Raw genomic sequence first — 18,366 nt, 5'->3', positions numbered from 1 at the left:
TATATATCAAATCTAGAATAACAGCTGGAAATTTTCGAAGAAGCTCCAGAAAAATATGTTGATCGTTGTTGGTAAATGCAAGTCTGTAAAAGCCGACTTGCTATCTCATCGAGCTGTCAGGACTGAACACGTCGTCATCGGTGATTGTAGCATACCTTCATGATTGCTACATTTTGCCTATGTAAATTATATCACTACTATTACCTACGACAGAATAATTTCGAAAAAAGGTTCGACATTCACCATTTTGAAAACAGCGCCAACTTTATGCGTATTTACTAGGCAAACTGCGCCCGTCCGATTAAAAGCTAAAAGCAAAAATAGATGGAACAGTTTAAAACAGTTTCATTTACTTCTCTCTCTCTCTCTCTCTCTCTCTCTCTCTCTCTCTACACATATATATGCTTTTGTCTATTATATATGAAAATCAACTGTTAGCTCAGCAGTCGACGTCCTTCCCAACAAAAATAAGTGGCACGTAAATGTCACGAAATGGATGCATACACGCAAATGTGATGTGAACCTCGTACCCTAAATTTGCCTAATACTGTTATTATGATGATTATTTTACTGACCCTTTACTGTGGGGCTCACGCCGCTCACCCGCGCTCGCGGGGAACCCGCCATTAAATCTAACTTCTAACGAAGATTGAACAAAAATAATTGCAAAAATAGTACAATCTGTATCACATTAGATTTGAATAAATTGATTTATCGTAGATATTATTTGAACGGTACAGTGATTTACTATGTCAGGATATGGCTTAATATAATAGAAGGTTTCCTAAGCTAAGCTAAACAATGATTATGAGATACCACGTATCTGTCTGTAATTTCCAAACATACATGTATTGGAGACGTGACGGCAGGTCAAGAATAGCAACATTTGTTAATTAATTGCACTAATTAATTAGGGCACTTGTGATAGACTAAATGTGGGTGGCAGATGAAGCTAACAGGAGCAAAAAATGACACGAGAGTCGTAGAATGGCTAAGAGAGCATAGATACAACTGTAATTTCAGAAAAAGCTACGTATGTAACTATGAATAATATATGGCTTTCCCGTATATTTCACCGTAACCTGGCAATACCTAATTTCAGATATTGTTTAGGTAATTTACAACCTTCACCGCTCAGCTTAAACTGATCACTGTAGAAACAGACGTTTATTAATATCATATGATATTACTATTATTATCTAGCCTAATAGTAGAGCAATTTCTGTGACAGAATTGACTGGCTCTCTGCTGGCAGCAATAGGGGCAGTGGCGAAAAAATGGCTAGTTAGTAACTTAAAGCGCCGTCAGAAAAATGTCGGAGCATACATTGTATTATCATTGTTGTCATTATTATTGCTAACATAGCAATAGGGTTAGCAAGCAGCTGACGGCCCCTGAAATCGGTGGCAACTACGAAGTTGTCGGGAAAGCATTCGACATGAGAATGCGACCGACCTTGGCTCGACCGACCGACCGACCGACCGATCGACTGTCGGAATGGTCGCCGATCCATCGCCCGCTATACCTTTTTCCCCATCTGCCTATCCATTTATATTACACAGGGGCTAAGCAGCTGTCGGTCAGCTCGACTTCTTCTTTTTTTCACTTTACTTGATTCCCTTCCTGGCCAGTGCAGCTGTCGCCGTCTCTGTTGCTCGCCACTTCGGGTTGAGCGGCCGCCATGCTTCGGCACACCTTCATTTCTGCCCCGCTGACTTCAATTCGCAGTAGCAGAGTCGCGCAGGTCATGACTCCCACAGCAGTGACTGGATGGAGATGATCATGGCAATTTCGGTCAACGCTTCGTGAGGGCCTTTGCCCAGCTGTTACTGTATGAACCAGATTCGATCAATCAGAATTACACAACTAACTAATCGTTACAGTCGCCCACCGTTAGCCGAAATAGTTTCGTGGAAAATAATTTACTCTTACCAATAATCAACGGAAGTTTCAGTAGAATCAGTAGCAGCAACACTAGAATTACTGATAATCGTCTCTAAACGTTTACCTTTTCACCGTTTCATCTGAAAATCAATAATTTCGATGACGATCTGTAAAGTTAGAGAGAGGCCAGAGGCCAACAGAGGTAGGCAGTAGGGCTGTAGTTACAAAGCCCAGTCGCCATCTTATTGTGCTAGTTGTCAACAGTATATCACTATCGTTCGATTCTACAAAGCTGTTTCGTGAGTCCCGTATCTACTATCACTCCGTCTTTGTTTGTAGGCTCTTGCGGTTCGGGTGGATGGATGCTAGGTCTGTCAGGAGAGACCGGAAGTAGTCGTTCAAAGGAGTCAGTACGCCAATGCCGCAATCACAGTTGCTCGCACGAAGCTGGACGCGCCCTAAACACTCAACCGTTTTCGCCTTCCTTGTAGCGGTTGTGCTAAAAGCGGCCCCGTAGCAAGAACTGGTCTGGAAAGTTGGTATATCTGGACAACGGTGGACGATAAGAGCCAGAGAGGATCAGTAGTAAAAATAAATGAATCAGCTATGCACAGATTTCTGGCGAGTCCTTACACTTGGTCCGGGATTCATTCGCGAATAGCTAAAACTGCACGCTGTAGCCAAATCGACATTTGTCACGACTGCAGTAGCTGGTTGGAACAGCACAATGGATAATTTTCATAGGCGACGGAAATAGCGCAGTGAAAAGGCAACACTTACATTGCAGAACGTGACTTCTTCAGTAACAGGGACAGAAACTACGGATATGGCCTTGTGCATCGACAACTTAATCCCAATGGAATGGTTGCTGCGCGATGGAGAGAACTCGTTAATGTCTGTCAGGATCAGAATGTCCTGCATTTGGCCTTGAAGCACTCGTACGCGCAGAAGGAAGATAGCAGGCATGCTAACCCATAAGTAAAAAATATATTTTCCACTTTTATGAAAAGAAAAAAATACACATTTAGCACTTTCGGTTTTTTTTTTAACTTGTGAATGCACATAGCAGAGGTTATCGGCTTATTTTCCAACGTACCTCATTGATCCTCCGCGTTGTAACGATATCTCATTGCATGTAGATTGGTGTTTCGTAGCTCCAGTCGCATCTAAATGGCCATTGAAGTGCACAGAATCGTTGTTGGAACAGGAGGTACCCACAACATTGTGCTTATGGTACATTTTTTATGTTGTCTGAGGTAAATCTCGCTCCTCCGGCAACACGCACAGCGACGTAAATAGCCACGCTTCGATTCTGCAGCGATCACGTATGTCAGTCGTAACAGAGCAATCGATATATCGAAGACGAACAATTACAATGATCTAGGTAGGCAGGCAGGCAGGCAGGCAGGCACCTCATAAAGGAGCTACGTTCCTATCTGCCGGTTATCCGCGTGTTCAAATAGCATCCCAACTACCGCAGCTATCATCATCATCAATACCACAAGTGCCCCGCGCTCAACTATGCGTCCACCACGTGACGATACCCCCAACTAGACTAATAATGATGCGACAGCAGCAGCAGCACGAACATTGCCGCTACTGGTGTCTGATCAGCTCGCGATGGCTTATGAGGGACGGGTCCTTCTCTCTTTGATGCATGGATGACGACACGAAGAAGCAGGCTTTCAGAGAAGTGTAACATATATATATATGGATCTGTGGCACCTTTTCAAGCGCCAGCGATTTTCAATATTAGCACGAAAGTAAATCGTCACTCTTGTTCATCTTGCCGTTTTTCGGACCGGCGCTTTAACCAGCTGTACACACATATGACATGCGCATCAGTCATGCTGGAGGAAGCCGCTGGCCGGATTGGCAGCATCTGCTACAGTGATGTCTGCCGGCGATCGTACCCAATGCAATGTCCAGTTGCAACAAGGGATTATAACTGAAACAGCTCTCCAGTCGACCAATGACAGCCCTGGTCGCAGCTGTCATAGTTGGCAAGGGAAGGTTGTGTACTTGACATTTACTGTTCGAAGCCGGAGAACTCACTTCGTCGTAAGTTTGATCATAGACGGGGTATAGAAACTGGCACAGGAATAGGGGTTTCCACAACACGCCTCCCAGATATCAAAAGGAAGTAAAGCTTAAAGCACAGGAAAGCTCATGTAATATAGAATAATTAAACCATGTGTCCGTAACGTCTTTGCCTGCTAAGCTTAGGGACAAGTTATGGTCTAGGTTCGAATCCGGCCATAGACAAACGCACGGCGCCGAGGGCCAGCGTTCTGGTGCAGCGCCTAACGGCGATACAGAGCATAATACTCAAGGACGGACTATGCACAAAAGGTTAAATTAAAAACGCGGCCCACAATAAGTGCCTCTGTGTACCGTTGTACAGGTGCCATAAATCGGACACTACACTGTAGAGAAACGTAGCCGTACAACCATCTGATGGCTGAGACCCTTGATCGATAGCAACCAGCTTCTACATATCAATAAATAAAGTAAAAGCACTTGATTCACTCGTTTCGAGAATGTTTGTCGTGCTTATTTTATACAAACAGTTCACATTCGATTAACACTCGGCTGAGTTTTATGCAGATCGCAATTTAGAAAGATCAAAGGTTCATGCGTCCTATTCTATGGCTGTAATAACTACACGCAAACCCAAAACGTAAGAGAACGAAGCAAATCAAAGGGAAAAAAATTCTCACGGAATCAAATAAACGTACGCGATGAAACCAGTAAAGATTCGGAAAAAAAAACAATACTGATATAATACCATACGCCTTTGAGAGGTTCCTGCTCGCGACTGAATCAAAATGAAGTCTGGTTCCACTAACTGTTGTTGGTGCAAAGAAATCACACACGATAGAAATGGACGATTTCGCACTATTTACGCCAGTGCGGAGCTGTCACGAGGTATCTAATAGACGGTATAACTCTACCACGCTAAAAGTGACTGCTTCTTAAATAAACTAATCTAACCAATATTATCGCTGGCTGATATTTAGTGTAGTATGATAGTTGCACAAATAGAAATGTACTACCACCTAAATAACTGCTGATTTCTCCCGAAAAAGTCACAGAGTGTAGCAGATGTACATAATACGTTGGTCATGCTATATGCAGCATATGGTGGCTTTTAAATTTATCTTTCGTCACCATGGCATGGCCCTATCATCAAGGGCGGCCGTCCCCCCACAATCGTCATTGGAACAGAAGGCCAACGCATCTTGACAAGAGGACAGGCAAGCAAGGAAGAACAACTTCTAACAGAACGTTTGCCCAGGTAGAGTCCGCTACAACTGCAACTATTAATACTGCGGCTGATAATTAGCAATAACTTGAAGTGCTTTATCAACGAATAAAGTCACGATGGAATACTTTGTCTATCACGTGGAAAAATCGCTCGCAATAATTTTGATTGAAGGAAAAAAATATCACTAGGGAAGGATCAACAGGAGATTGTTGCCACTACTAAAGGAAGTCTTCGTCAACAATGAACACATGGTAAAGCGCCGATTTTTCCGAACGGATGGAGTGGAACCAGCTGGCCGCAAGTATCCCGAAAATGAATTAATGGCAAAAAGCCGAAACGTCTAATTTATTTGAGATTTTTAATGCAAATACATATGTTCTTCAACGTCTTGAGCGTTTGAATCGGCCAATCAGTTTACTTCAGTTACATGTTATCTACACGTAACTGAAGTCTGACCGATAGCGATGGGTACCACTCTCTCTTTCGTCGCGCATGACTCGTCAGTGAATGGCTTCATCATTACCTAAGGTGTTCAAACGCAAGACATGTGTTACCAATCTAACGCTGCAAGATATTAGGGAAGAAACGTTTGCTTTGGTCTTTTACATGGTTGACGGGTTATCGAGCGCACACCAGATATATAGTATAAATATAGAATGGGCTCATTATAAGGGTGGCGGGCGCTTTCCGCCCAGTTGCTGCTAAGTCAAAAGGAATTAGTTATACTACAATGTGTGATTGTTCAAAACAAAGCGAGCGTCCTTGCCAAGATGGCGCCTTACCTTACTTTTGGCTGTCGTTGTTCTGGATCATATGTTTCTCAGAACACTCACCATGGACTGTGAACATAGATCGTGTTTTATAGAGAAAATAGATCATTGAGCGGGAGTTGAATAGCAAAAAAGTAAAAGGATCATAAAGAGATGCTGTTATCTTAAGCAGCCTTTACTAAATTTATCATCATGCGTGAGTCCTTGTGACCGTGTCCGTAAAGGAGCCCCACTGAGAACCGCTGCATGTTCACACCTGCGTTTCGATAAATAGTACATCAGATTACGCTGACATATACATATGCACAAATAGTCCCCATATTTGTTTTTCTGGGTGAAAGAGGGCACCACATTCGTTGTAATTGCCGTTCGAAATAAACTTTTGTATAGTTATAAAATTTACAATGTACTTATGCATCTAAGGGCACACACACACACTCGCACATGGCTTGCGGCGTAAACATTTAAAACTGGAAAGGCAAATACAGAATAACAGTCTTCCACTGAGAAGTAAAAACAAAAACACGCGTTTATACGACTTCAGTTCGCAAACCCCGCATCAGACAGACACACGCTCACACACACACACACACACGCATGCAAGCACGCGCCCAGTGGAAAAAAACATAATTAAATGAGGATTGTGCCGAGGATTGCCGGTTCGTTCGTTCGTTCGTTCGTTCGTTAATATTGAAATATTACGATGCAGGCTATGGGTCTTCATTCGAAATCTGAATTCTTGACGGTAAATGAAGTGTATACACAATCAGTTAAAATGAATTTGAAGGAATAACAGTTTCATGCATGATGATGTTCACGAACTCGGTAGTTGGTTAAAGTGAGCCATGTATCATCATTACAAAAAGGTACCCCATAGTGTTTATAAAATACCGCTGGAATTATAATTGGTAAGTGGACAAAATTTAAGGCGAACATTTAGCATGTACAAACTTGTACAGCGCGTAAAAGAAACAGAATCGCTCAGAGCTGACCCCTTCAAATCTAGATTTATCCTATTTCTGCGTTTCTTAAAATAGCTAAGGTTAATCGGTTGGATGCTATTTAGAAGTTCAATGAAACAACTAGAAAAACATCCTGTTCAAATGACACTGGAAGAGGCATTAGAAGCCTATATTTTTGTTTTTAAACTTTCAAGTATGCGAATATGGCAGGCCAGGTGAGATACAAACAAACAATCATTATCGACCTTGTGATATATTATCTATACAAGGTGTCCTAGAGAACTAAAAAAGAAGGGTAAAACATTTCAATAAGTATTTTTAAACTGGTCATGTTAATGCTCTATGATGAACGTCCACATAGAGTTCTAATCAATCGGAGTCAATTTTTATGGCAGTAGATAGCCCAAAAAAAGCTATTTTATTAAACTCATTTGCCTGTATCTGATCGTTTCCAAGACTTATTAGAGGTAAAAACTAATTTCAAAAGGGTATATCTCAGTATCTGAGCTTATACGAGATATATTCCTGGTATCAGAACATGCTAGCTATTCGTATTAAACAATTAAGCAGAGCGCTGTATGTAGGCGCAAGGCATTGAAGTTTACAAACAGGAATAGGTAAAAGAACGTTATCTTGCTATTTTTCTGTAACAGTAGCGTTTGTGCTTGACACAGTTACCACTGATTAGCATTAAGCAGCAGTAATTATTTATATTTTATTACACTTTTTTGCCCCTATATTTGTCTGAATTAGTGTGCAACGTGCGTGTAATGGTTATGCTTCATAAAAACATAAACGTACATTAAGCCGTGATCCTGGGGGGCAGAGAAGCTTTCGGGTAGCTAGGTCAATAAATCTTGAAACCACTGTTGAAAGTATTGTCGAAATTTTTAGAAGTCTCCAAGATGCAGGTGATGAAGATAGCGAAGTTTTGTGCGCGAGATCATAAATATCTAAACGTGTCAATACTGGCCGTAAATGACCGGATAGACACAGCCAGTATCGTCCACTTGCCTGCAGTCAATATGACGTACTCTGCTCCAGCGAACCCGAACAATATCATTTCGGGCTTCATTCGGGTTCAGATGGCATCACGTAACTGAGGCCATCGTCATGTTCTCTTTCAAAGCTAATTGAAGTCGCCTCGAAAAAGTACCTGCGTTTTCGGCGGTGGCGGCCTCGTTTGTTTGAGTCTCATTTGATTTTATCTGTAGCGTTCTATTTAATGATGATTCTTATAGAGATTACCACAATGATAGTCATACTGCTATTGCCGCTGATGTTGCGGCGGCATTTACCGCTTCCAGCAGCTGAATCAGTGAAATGGCAGCCCTTATTGACAGCTACACCTACATCAACTGCATTATACTGTGTTCCTGTCCAACTATTATTTAGAGCCAAATTCGAAAATTTCCGCAAACCCTACCTGAAGCCAAGAGGAGGTACGTAACTAGATTGAACTCGCAAACTGGTATATACAAACCGCCTAGATATTAACCGAGCGAGAAATAGTCTGTTTCGATTTGCTAGGCCTATTGTTGACTATAAAATTTGGCAAAGCTTAGTGTTTTTGCTAAATTCTTAGCAGCTTTTACATATGTATTATTTGCTAACTTCTTCTAGGCCTTAGGTAAGATATAGGCAAGGTTGACACTTTGAGACTAGAAGGGGCGCTACCTTAAATCCTATCAGAAACACTCATTAGATATAAAGGAATGCCGTATGGTATAGAGAGTCTGCTCTCGACATGAGGCTATTATTATGGGCATAAGTAAAAAAAGAGACAAAAGTCAGATCGCTTTGCGTTATTATTTTGCATGATAACCTTTCAAAAACGACCTGTAATAATGTTTTTTGTCTCAAACGTGAAGCCATTGACCATGTGTTGATATCGGGCATGGTAGAGATTATAGAGGGTAGCTGTAGCGCTAGTAAGGCAATCAAGGACGTTTTTTATTATAGAACAGTCCATTCGTGACATTTACTGAACGACGGTAAAAGCCAAAAAATCCAGTGGCTTTCGAGTATAATTTGGCTAGCCATAGAACGCTTGGATTCTCTTTGTCATCCCAGTATCATTTCATCGTCTGATTGATTTGGTGCCAGCGCATCTATTTCTCATGAGCAAGCTGACTTTCGATTGCCGGGCCCACTAGAAGAATATGCTTTGAAGACCCAGCACATGCACCTGGATTTTTCCATTCTTTTCAATGTATTGCCACTTTGTTTTCCATTTGAATCCTGTTGGGAAAAATTATTGAATATCAGTAATTGTGAGCGCTTCAACGTATCCATTGTTGTTTCCTCCTCGATTACTTTCGTAGTCTTCACTATCCAACTCATACTTACGCTTGCCCTTATTGTGGATATTTATTATTAATATCATGGTTGTTACATCCTCTTCAGGATTCAACTAGCGGTGGGTGCACGCAGCGAAAAAAGACGCTGCTCTGTCACTATAATCAATTCTTTTATAACCAAAGTCATCGATTACCAACTGCAGCAGGTGCACTAGCAGAAATCATTGTTTGGGGTCATATTCAATGCGACCGCGGAACTAGCAGTCCCTACTCGAGGTTCTTTACGTAATGGGCCTCCTCCGAATGGTCTTTGGCAGAGGATGGTTTTTATCGTTCAGGGCCATGTAGGTCGGCCGTATCTGTTAATCGTTGGCTTGTCGGCCAGTAGAAACAGTCGCCATTTTGATGGTCGTTGTTCGACTAGGTTAGTCATCGACTCGCCATCTTGAGTGTTCGTGAACCAGTTTAGTCTCGTGTACTTTGTAGCGGTGACTGCTGCCGCAGCTGTTGTCGTTCTTCCATACGTCACCGTCGCCGTTGTAGATCGTTCTTTCGTTCGTTCGCTCGCTCGCTCATGACGTATGGCATGAACGCAGCATTCCCGTACTCCTGCTCGCTGTTCTATTGTCGGGTTACTCCCCTGATCTTGTCCGTGCATCTGGGTCCCCGTCTTTCTCTCATGTTATCTCCATGTCTTCCCCTGCTGTGCGGCCATTGCGCATAATGCGAGCATTGCCGTTAGCCGCAGTGGCCGCTGTTATTGTTGCCATTGTGATCGCAGGTTCGAATTTGCGAGGTAGCAGCTGGAAGACGACAAGCAGGCGATAGAAACGTTTCGTGCAAAAGCAGGTGCCAGAATAGTCAGTGGTGAAGTAATATTGTTGTTGCTGTTGCTGCTGCTGCTGCTGCTGCTGTTGTAGTGGTAGTGGTAGTAATAATAGGAGAACGACGCAATATCATGGACGGCTGCGGAAGATGCCGGTCTAATTTCGAGCCGACACAAAGTGTGTCACCACTGCACGCATCAGACTGATCCGCACAATAGATACAAGGGAAAGGCGCGGCCGCCAACCAGAAAAAAGACGACAAACAAAACACTGACGTCAAACGAAGAAAAATCCTTTCCAATAGTCCAAACTATACAATAAGCATTATGTTAGCGGCTACGGACAACTAGTCACGTAATTAAAGCCTCCCTAGAAAATAAATCGAATTCAATCAACTATTTGTAGAAAGAAGAATCATTACATCTTTGATAGCCGCAACTAACATTAAATTTTGCTGATCACTACGTATTTCGGACACAGTCACATAAAGCGTTAGAACTTTTTCGAGTACAGGAGATCGAATCGGCTTCAGTAGTCTTCAAGGATGCCCCTCTATCACGCCAAACTTCTCCATAGAGCGCTAACTCGCTTCGAAACACGAATTATATTCTTCATGAGGAAAAACGTTATCCATCCAAGTGCATTAAATGGATAGCGTCGATTTATGTGTACTGTGGCATTTTATAGTTTAAAGGATAAGGGGCTTCCAGGCTCTTCTGGGCCTCTCCTGAAAACCTGTAGATATACTATTTGAACTAACTACCAAAGGGAGCACTTAGTTAAACATCGTTTGCTGAATGCAGAATGAAGGATAGAAGAAGAAGCGGAGCACATTACTTTATTACCGCAGCGTTAAACTAGCTCACTCGGCTATTCAGGCTAAAATTAGTTTAAATAGCGCGGCGTGCATAAGAAGAAGATCGTGACACCTTAAATGATGATATAAATTCGATTGATCCCTTATTGGTCATATCAACCTTACCGTCCGTTTTAGTTGCGCGTCAATCTTATGGTATTGATAGACACTCCTCTTCTCCTCTAACAAAGACGATGCCGAACATAATCATCTGACTGATTCCGTTTATATATAGCATTTCACTCATTATACTGCACTCTTCTTTATTGAAGAATGAGGAGATGTTTCGTTGGTGTTGATAAAAAGGAAAAAAGATGACTATTCTGTAATGATAACCTTTTTAACCAAGAATCATAGTATTGCGTAGGGCTCGCTGCGTTGATACCCCTTACATATTCGAATCGTTGGATAAGCGCAACAGTTACATAGAGTTTACTATTGATACTATACTTGTCCTTGTAATATATAATGCTAACAGTTTAATACTTCTAACCGTAAGGCTCCTTTGAGGCCCCCTTGTAATCATCAGCTAAGGCAGACCTTTAAGTCCGACATTATCTATTTCGACTGACCGTATGTAATGCTTTACTAACTGGAACAATACAAAACGAGCCATTTCTAGTATGGTGTTGTTCATATGGCGGACGAATGGTGCCTAAGGCATTGTTTTGACAGCACGAGACGGCCAATTAAATTCGCAAAGGTTTAGGGGGAAAATTTTTGACAGTAGAAATTTGCCATAAAAAAAACACTGCTTACGAAAGCGTACCGTTATGCTTTAACTAAAAAATACTGTTTTCTAAGTTCTACTTGCTAATCCGGATGATCCCGTCAGCTCGCTTTGTCATCATACCGATTAGTTCGTTTATGTAACAATTCCATCTTCATAACGAGATAATACCGTAGTGCAATCACGTAAATTATAGATAAAGTATCTGGTCGAAAGTGATCACAGTTAACCGTGTTTTAAAATCACTGTTATTTTCTATTATTAAGATATGTAAATGTATGTATATATTTGAGTATATGTGGGTAATTAATTCATTTATCACTTTCGGTTATTATTTTTAACATTTTTAGGGGCAGCATCAAGGGCTTAATCCATTGAGAATTTAACGCATTTGGGTTCTGCTGGACCTATTTTTGGGATTCTTTGGGCTTATGAAACGACATAGCAGCCATACAAGCATCTGCTATTGACCGGGGTAATAATAGCTTGATTTCCTCAAATCCATTTATTTCTTATTTGCGTGATAATAAAATATGGTGATAATTTTCGCCAGCGCTGGGATTCAAACTACCGCGGCAGCATAGCTCTTTACCTAATTTACTATGATAAAGCACTTAAAACCCCTCCAATTACGTGGTGCTGTTATTTTTTGGTAAAGGTTATAATTTACATGAATCCATTTGATTTTACGTCTCGTATGTTCTATGAGCTTATAGCGTAATAATGGACTCGTAATAATGGGGCTGATCGGTACGGGCTCCATCACAGGGTGAAGCGGAGTTCACGTTAGATGTTTGGTGATACATAAAGCTAAACAGTAACATTGTTGTTGTTTGTCATTATACAAAGTAAGCGGGAATAATACTCGCTAAATTGAACGTGAAGTTCATCTGTGCAACTTTTCCAACTTGAGTATAACAATCAGACCGCAGTAATTTCATAATTTTGTGAATTTCTAGACTAATATGTTTGTTGCACCTTTGAACTATTTCAATTTATTAATTCCTAAGGGTCCCTAGCTAACCTTAACGCTCGCATTTGCCAACTTGTGTTATTTATAAATCGAATAGGCCGAATGGACTTCTTTTGTACGACAAAGGATGGAAGTCTATTATTTTCAAGGTTCCGATCCTACAAAGTCATGCTTCTTGTCATCTGCTGTGAGGTTTGAACTTCGTCTAGATCTCAGCAGTAACATAGTTAGCCTAACGTTTGGACTTCAGATCTGCTTTGTCGCACTGAAAAAAAAAGAGCGATTTATCTGTCGCCCTAGGCTAAACTAGTTAACAATGTGTATGAAGCTTGTCGAAATTTGTCTTCACGTTTCTATATCTAGAAATATTACTAGGCCAGGTTACTCTAACTCCAGTGTTGAAACATCGGTTTTTCGTTAGTCGACGCCGTCCGTCAATTCTCGTGCTTGTTGGACAGCGTCAACGGGCAGCTAGTCGACTTTGTGACAAAAGAGTGTTACATCCTTCAATTTCTAGGGAATGCAAGTACACCATCGCAGACGGTCTTCAGCACGCGATCTGTTCCCTCGTTAATCTGTGGAGCGAACCCATCTAGCGCAAAAGGCATGACATCCATCTTGGCCTCTTTGTTTAGTGCTCGAAACGCATCGAGAAACCAACATATAGACGGTGTTTTTACGAATCGTGAGAGACGTTTCAGTGTCCGATTGAAGAATCCACATGAAGCTCTTTGTACTGACCATCTTGAACGGTGACGCCTTTCATAAAGACAATTCATTTACACGGGGCGAGTAGCTTGTTGGTGAAACGTCCATCCTATACCTAATCATCCCGATTCTGCTGGTTTTCTGCTACTTCTGAGGTTAACTCAAACTTTTCATGCCGTGTCCATCTTCTGTTACTGCAGAGTGTGAACTACTTGATGATGTCCAATGAAGTCAAAATATATATGTTAACGTATTTATAATGACCGAACAGAAAAGACGTACCAGTGAACTCTCGATAGAATAAAGCCGCGTCTTGTCGGGCAGCGTGCAGACTCAGCTGAAGCAAGAACCGTTCGTTTTAGAAACAACCGGCCAGTATCCTACAGGGCTTACGGGCAGCTTTTACGAAATTGAATTGTGTCATATACACACACACAGATATTTCTACAGATACGTGTACCGGACTAATTTTATTCTATTTAAGTGTTTCGAAGTAAAGATAAATCTCGAGGAAACGCACCACAATGAAATATAGTTCGGTGGTTGCAGCTATCGAACATGCTACTACTTAACTATACTATGGTTAGATCAATACGCTATGGCTAGACTTGAGCTCGTTTCATACATGACTCAACAAGGCGAGATAATATAATCATTGCGACTGTCATCGGGGACCGGGAAGTATGAGAGGAGCAGATAAACAGCGTCTAGTGGCCGAAATCAACAATCCCCAATAGAAGACCAATAGACCTTGACATAGACGACGAACGAATACTATTTGTCCAGGCGAACGGAATGAAGTTCATTAACAGGTGGGTCTAAAGGTAGCTTCAAAAAACGCTCAAGCCGGCGAGATTTGCAGTGCAGTAGCAATCTGCTTATACACCTGCTGCTCAAAGGATTAGGGAGGACGAAGCTAAGCGATACTTTTGATACTGAGAGCGGCGGTCTGTATTGGTTTGTTTTAAGAAATCTAGTTGCATTGTCGACTGCTCAAACGGTCATAATGAGGCTTTGTTCCTAAAGATGAGCAGTACCGTTACACTGTACGGCTACAAAGCAGAAAAAACATTGGGCCCCACTGGGAAGACCGTGAAAATCTCGTTCATCTTCAGCATCTTGCCAACTGATGTACTAGCACCTCCTTTGTCTAGCATAAATCATAATTACACCGGCTTGAATAACCTAAACGAAACCCGAATCACTGGAAAGAGGTAAGTCAATAAATGTATGAATCAGGCTGCAATTGCCAAAGGATCAATTTTTCTTGAAAAATAATATTACTGCAACTGGGTGGTCGAAGACAAAGCTATTGGCCATTTGTCGTTCCGGGTAGAAATTACAAGCGTAACTGACAAAAAAGGATGCAAAATGAAACAACAGGCGCTAGCCTGTATCTGTCATAACCTTTGCCTAAAAGGACAGGGCAAGACAGAAAGGCCAGGAAGGAAAGGGGTACGTGGTTGTGAGTGCGTTAATGGCACTAGTAAATACCACATAGCTGAACCTAGTGGCAAAAAGCGGTAAACGCTCACCAGAGTACCTACTGTATTTGTGCTTTATACATATAGGTATAATATAACTAGTGTTAGCAACATTATCAATAGCAAAAAAACTTAATAGGTTATTGAATCGTCGCAGATATATTAGCAGTCCTAACGGATGCGCATAAGTTCGTAGTTTTGACGATATGGACATGATAAATAGGAAGGCGCAGTTTGTGATGGAATTGTGCTGTGGAATTGTTTTGGTCATAGGACCAAGCCACCCTGCTCAACCGTAAGCATCAAACAATTTGCGATAGTGGCTGTTATACGTAAAACTTCTGTTCAGGTTTGGGTCGAGCTTTTTGGGGTCGCTATCTATGCCTTGAATCCATATACTTTCTACAAAAGCTATCAGAGATCAGGAAATCCTGAAGTGAGTGCTAACCGGTGTGAAGAAGTAGTATGAAGCTTGACTACGAATGGCTTTAACGTCAAAAGTTATCTGGGACTCTTCAGCTAGGTAGTTAATCAGTCTAAAGCACAAGGGCCACCTGAGCCAGAACCTCCATTATTAAATAAAATTAAGAAAAAAAATTAAATAAAAATTTTAGAAAAAGTAAAAGAAACTGATCTGCAGCTGTCACGCCAGTCGCCAAAATAAAGATGGCCAGCAGCCAGTGGCCAACTAAGATATACGCTATATAAACCTGAGAAAGCGAATGAGAAATTTACAGCTGCGTATTCAGAAGTAACCAAGGACATATTAAGAGTCAGGTATTACAAATAGGTAAAACAACAAAAGGTATTTAGAAAAAAAATGTGAGAACTAACTAAGAAAAAAAAAAAGTGGCAACATCTAGAAAATAATAATTGTAGAATCAGATGAATAGAAATGTACAGAGACGATTGGGCGGTTCCGACGGAACAGCTCATAACGACGTAACGACAAAGATAGCAAGAAGTCCAACCTATTCGACAACTTACAAATATAAGATGCGAAAAAAAAGCTTCGGTGTCAAGCAAGTAGCCTTGTCAAAGTCAGAGAAATGAAGCAGGTCCGGCTAAACAAGAGGAAACAGTTTTGCGGCACTTAATCCAGCAACGTAACCTGTAACAGTGTTATCGTGTTAAATCTTAAATCCTATAATGAAACGTCTAAACTGAGTGAGTAGAAAGCCACAGACCATAGACTATTCATATTACGGCAACTATCAATATGGCTACTATCGCTATCATCAATAGATTACGCAACCAAATATATTGCATACTTATGTGAAACTTGTGTATCTAGGGAACAGTGGTAATCATATTAAAACCCAAAGATAAAAATGGCTATCAAGATAGTAGAATATTCGGTGAGCTACTACGAGAAATCATTACATTGAAGTCTTAAGTCGTATCAGATCGGTCTATTGGAGCTGAGATGAAAAGAGATCTTCTGAACTGCTACCGATCGTCGATAGTCATTAGGCAGACCTTAATCTTATATATCGATCTTCATCTCGGCGCAATCGGGCGAACCCTCACGCTGTTCCAACAATGTAGGAACAGGATAAATGGCTTCTATCATAGTAATCGGTTCGCGCTTCAATGCCAACTGCACGAAGGAGCCGCCCTGTACGTCAGCAGAACTGAATCCAAGTTCATTCTCTATAAACACCCATGCGTACTTGAAAACTCCGATAGAAAAGCAAAACGTTAAGAATTACGTAACTAGTTTTTGACCGACAGGTGAAACCATATTTAAAAACCAGCGCTCAAAATGGAATTTTATTTATTGTAAAGCACGTACCATAAACAATGACTTGGAATCTCTTCGTAAAGTACTCGTACTTGCAACAGCCAATCGTCATTTAAAAAGCAAATGTGTTTTCCTCTGATTCTGTCCAGACCCCCGACACGGATCGCTTATTAAGCGCTTAATGGATCAATTTCATGGACTTCTTGATGCCACAAACGTTAGCGAACTTCCGAACGAAGAGTCATCTTAAGAATCAATGGAAGCGCCAGTTGCTCAATGCACGAAAAAAAAACACACTACGACGACGGGATAGGCATTAAGAGCAACTTATTAGATAAACAATCTGAGTTTTCGTCACTTTCTAGCCAATTCCCTATAGGCGACAAGTAGTGTTCATATATGATTAATTTTTGTGCATGCGTGTTTTTGCTTCAAGTTAAATGGGTCGAAGTTAAGCAAATAGGCTTAGCCTGGAAAATTAATAAAAATTCAAATAATACTTTCGACTTGGCTCTATATTGCCTGTACGTACTATTATGCTAAACAGTTCCTGCTAATCCGCTTTAAGCCGTTTAGCTTTCCTACGATACAGCAAAAAATGTCAGTTCCTATACAGGCAATTCATAAGGAACCCCGTGATTCTATCCATTATAGTTTTATATGATATTACAGTAGGAAAATTTCAAAGATTACGCCAGAAAATGGCTTGATTATATCGGAAAGCCGCTTATTGTGTGCTATAGAGCGTTGGGCTTCTTCGATTCCTTAGCGAGATAACTCAGCTTTCGTGTAGAAAATATCTGTGTTGAACACGGGGCTATCGACCCCTTTAGATTCCACATAATAGAAAAATTAGCTTAACTGACTAAACACGAAGCTTGTCGGATACACTATCATATTTTCTTTCTTTACAACATAAGTTATACGGCATAGAGAAAAGTCTGGTTAAAGGGCTTGTAGCCAACGTCGTACTGTCGATAGTAACTCAGCTGGGCGTCATAGGCTTGGGGTTGAATAACTAAGGTAGATTCGACCTTAAATATAGTATTATATGTGAAAAAATCATTTTCGAGAATCACAACGGGGGGTTTGAATTGCGTTGTGGGGAAAACTGCGTTTTGGTATCTAGCACGCATTCCGCAAATCTTATTAAAATCTATCAAAATCAGACTGACTGCCACCTATCTCATATGTGCCAACAGACAAACGGATAGACATACGCATAAAAAATGAACTTCCAGAGCAATGCGAGAGAACATATATACGGTCTAACGGCTTAGCCTCATTGGTGTTATTGAATCCGACCGGAAATCCAGTTGGGATTATAGTTACTGGCAGTTGTCGCCGTTTAGATAGATTTTTGATATAACTTTTCATTTTCTTAAACTAAAACGAATACGTCCTCCCTATATTTAGCTGATAAATCTAATGCCAACAGAATAAAAATCGAAACCATTAAAAAGTTTTAGCGTCCTCTGAGATAACCTCAGACGTCAATCGATGACAGTGAATGATCATCGCAAGTACGTTTTTGAAACGATGTCTGATAAAAAGAAAAACAAAAAAAGATGCTGATGGATGTCATCAGGTAAGACGATAATATCTGTTGCAAGCATGTTCTCCCTTGAAAAGCGAGTGCACTGGAACTCTTATGACTCACTAATGGTCTACAGAACTTATAATATATAGCGACTTAATCCATCGAAAGTTGCAAGCCGCATATAATATCTACCGGAAATATGTCACCGTCAAGCTTACAAGACTCCAGCTCTTCGAAGAAGCACCAAAGTAAAGCTAATTATCACTTAGATGTTCACCAACGGAAACAGGGTTGTACTAATATGCCGATCGATAGTCACC

General features: G+C 41.0%; 1 protein-coding gene across 1 annotated transcript in view; it reads left to right on the top strand.

Moving 5' to 3' along the window:
- LOC111260332 (cuticlin-1) overlaps positions 1 to 18,366 on the top strand; it is a 75,194-nt gene that overhangs the window by 3,532 nt on the left and 53,296 nt on the right. The gene's annotated exons all lie outside the window — the stretch shown is intronic.

Source organism: Varroa jacobsoni, unplaced genomic scaffold, assembly GCF_002532875.2.
Source record: "Varroa jacobsoni isolate VJ856 unplaced genomic scaffold, vjacob_1.0 scaffold_429, whole genome shotgun sequence".
Taxonomy (NCBI): domain Eukaryota; kingdom Metazoa; phylum Arthropoda; class Arachnida; order Mesostigmata; family Varroidae; genus Varroa; species Varroa jacobsoni.
This window is presented reverse-complemented; position numbering and strand designations above follow the sequence as displayed.